Source organism: Geotrypetes seraphini, chromosome 4 (genome assembly GCF_902459505.1).
Source record: "Geotrypetes seraphini chromosome 4, aGeoSer1.1, whole genome shotgun sequence".
Taxonomy (NCBI): domain Eukaryota; kingdom Metazoa; phylum Chordata; class Amphibia; order Gymnophiona; family Dermophiidae; genus Geotrypetes; species Geotrypetes seraphini.
In genome coordinates, this window is record NC_047087.1 from 74,895,024 (window position 1) to 74,897,992 (window position 2,969).

The window sequence follows — 2,969 nt, forward strand, 5'->3', positions numbered from 1 at the left end:
GTGATATATTTAAATATAAATTGATGTTATATGCTGTTGCACTTATTGTAAAGTTTTAAAAATGAATAAAGAATATATTTAAAAAAAGCGCCGAGTGCTAGCTTTTTTTTTTTTTTCTTTCATTGTCAATATTTGGGCGCTATTTACTGAATCTAGCCCTAAATGGATAGGGTAGACCTAATGGAAACAATACTAGTATTATGGTATGCATATTGTCGCCTGGCCGTCCCCGCTAAGAACAATGCGGTGACCCACCACCAGGCGGCACTCAATACTAGGCCTGCCTCTCAATAGGGAGAGGGCCCTACAGGCAGTGCTGGCTAATAAGGTTTGCCAAAGCACCTTTGCAGACCACCCAGAAAAGCTCACAGAAATCACTAAGGCAAGGTTTTAATCGTTGAAAACAAAAGTAGACTTTTATTATGTAGTCTTTGCAAAACAAACAAGTTTTCCAGCAAGACAAAATCAATCTCTAAAACAGAACAAAAAAGGTATAACAGAAAATATGCAGTGGCACAAGAATAAAATAATGCAGCACTTGAAACAAACGCTAAAACAATAGGCAGGTATGGGCAATGGCTGCCTGCTTGCATTCAGTGGATCTTTGGCTTTCTTCAGCCTGGTTAGCTGTCACGCCCAGACTCTGCTTAGGCCTTGTTTCCAGGATATCAGGAGGCTCACAAGAGAGGAGGAAAAACCTTGAGTAGGTTTCAAATACAAACACCACTTCACAAGTTCATTTATCAGCACTGCTACCCATGTATTGCTCAGTTAACTCGACACAGTGTGTATGGTGCGGCATAGGTTTCACAATTCAGTAAAGTCTTTCAATTAGTCCCAGCCAAAAAGAAGAGAGAAAAAAAAAAACATCCATGAAACAAAACACAATTCAAGATGATTGTTCTCAGGTGACAGCAATAAAGGTTTCCTGCAGTTTTCCTTTGCAATGAGGCAAGCAAAAAGAGAAAAAGAATCCCTTCTCCAAGAAAGAAAAAAACAATAAGCAGAGTTCATTCAGCTAATGTCCATATCTTCATTCAGCTCACCTTGTGCAGGCACTGTTTCACACACTTCCATACATTCCTCAGGAGTAGGCCAGGTTGATTGAGTGGGCAGTCCAGTTTCTTCCATTTCCATCAACTCCTCACCAGGACTGGATCTGAGCTCAGCTCTGTTCCACCTTCTGGTCTACTCCTCTGGCACCTTCTGCTGGGCTGGTTTCCATCCACCTTCCTGAGCCACCCTTTCACTGTCTGAGGCTCTGGCTTATATTGTGGCAAGCCACGCCCCAGGCTCTGAGATATGGGAATGGGCCAGTACTGCCTTTGGCTCCCCCTTTGGCCATAATGAAAATAGCAGTCAGGGAACATATGCTGCTTAAAGGCAGTTTTAAAAGGTTTTATTCTTTGCCTGAAATGGGCTCCATTTGCAGAGCTGCTTCTCTCATTCTGCACAGAGCTGGCCTGTAAGGTTTCTGTACTGGGCTAGGCAGCCTCATAGCTAGGGAAATTCCTCTGATGGAATTTACTACCACCTGAAATCTTGTTCTCCCTGCTTTTACCATGCTGCAAGTTGGAAGCAGTGCTGTACTTGCCACAATATACATAGGATAAGTGTATTAACCATCAATGAAACACTCTGTTACGGAAGCTCATATAAATCACTCTGAATTGATTCCCCATTCATTAGTAGAGGTATAGAAGCTTTCAATAAACCATAATATTTTTGAGTTCTGACACATTAACAGAAAAAAATAGCATGGGATCTGCAAAAAGAAAAAAAGATGAAAACCCTATTTTTAGGCTGCATGTGGGAAAGTCCTGCATTAAAATGTCCATTTCTTAATCTTTTGTAGTAAGTATGTCCCTGTGACTTAATATACATTCTTTTATACAGGAGCATAACAAAGCACAAGTAGTGCACAGGTTTGCATCAAAATTTGCTAAGGTAATTTAACACTTGATATACTGCCTCTCTGTATCCCCAGTAGACTCACAATCCAAGCTTTTGTACTTATGGCAACAGAATTAAGTGACTTGCCCAGAATCTCCAGGAACTATAGTGGCCATTGAACTCAGTTTTCAGCCCATTATACTATTCCTCCACGTGCTAGTTAACTGATGATGTTCCACTATTTATCTTTCATTATTATTTTTGTGTGTGTGTCCTTTCCAGGCAAATTCTTTCCTTTTTCTCACTGTTGTATAGAAGCTACTGCTTCTTTCCTTTGTCTTTGTCCTTGGTCATCTCTCTTTTTTTCTCCACATCTGTATTCCTTTCTCCCCATTTTTAACTCAGTTTTTAACCTTTGCTTTCCCTCCATCTGCACCTAAGAAGAGTTTTGGTCAGCATAAGTACATAAGAACATAAGCCGTGCCTCTGCTGGGTCAGACCTGAGGTCCATCATGCCCAGCAGTCCGCTCAGGCGGCGTCCCATCAGGTCCAGGACCTGTGTAGTGGCCCTCTGTCTATACCCTTCTATCCCCTTTTCCTTCTGAAAATTGTCCAGTCCCTTCTTGAACTCCAATACTATACCTTGTCCTATCACTAATTGGTTCCTCTTGTGTTTGTTTGTTTGTTTTTGGGGGGGGTTGTTTGTTTTTTTTTTGCTGAAAGTATGAAGACCCTAAAATGGTGCTCAGTATAGAAACCTACTGGCAAGATGTTGACATTTAAATATTTGGCAGAAGAAACTTGTACAGAACTCTGGAGATGCTGAGCTCATAAATCAATGACTCAAAAACATCATTGCTTACCCCCGTACGCCACAGATAAATGTCAAACTTTTTTTGAAGCGCAGGAATAAAATAGGGTTTTTCACAAAGTGGTTATATTGATTCTATTATAGCGATATTAAAATGGGTTTGTGTGCATCATTTCATATTAATATTCCTGTTCCTGTAAAAATACTTTGTGAACTTAAAAGTAAGCAAGTAGCATTCTAATATCCAGTATCAGAGTGGAATGCA

At 40.4% G+C, this 2,969-nt stretch overlaps 1 long non-coding RNA gene across 1 annotated transcript; it reads right to left on the minus strand.

Annotated features, from left to right (window-relative positions):
- Positions 1-388: 388 nt before the first annotated feature.
- LOC117358904 lies at positions 389-1,232 on the minus strand. Its single transcript, XR_004539117.1, has 2 exons — positions 1,047-1,232; positions 389-824 (listed from the first exon to the last, which is right to left on the minus strand). It is a non-coding gene; the product is annotated as an uncharacterized LOC117358904 (long non-coding RNA).
- Positions 1,233-2,969: the final 1,737 nt, after the last annotated feature.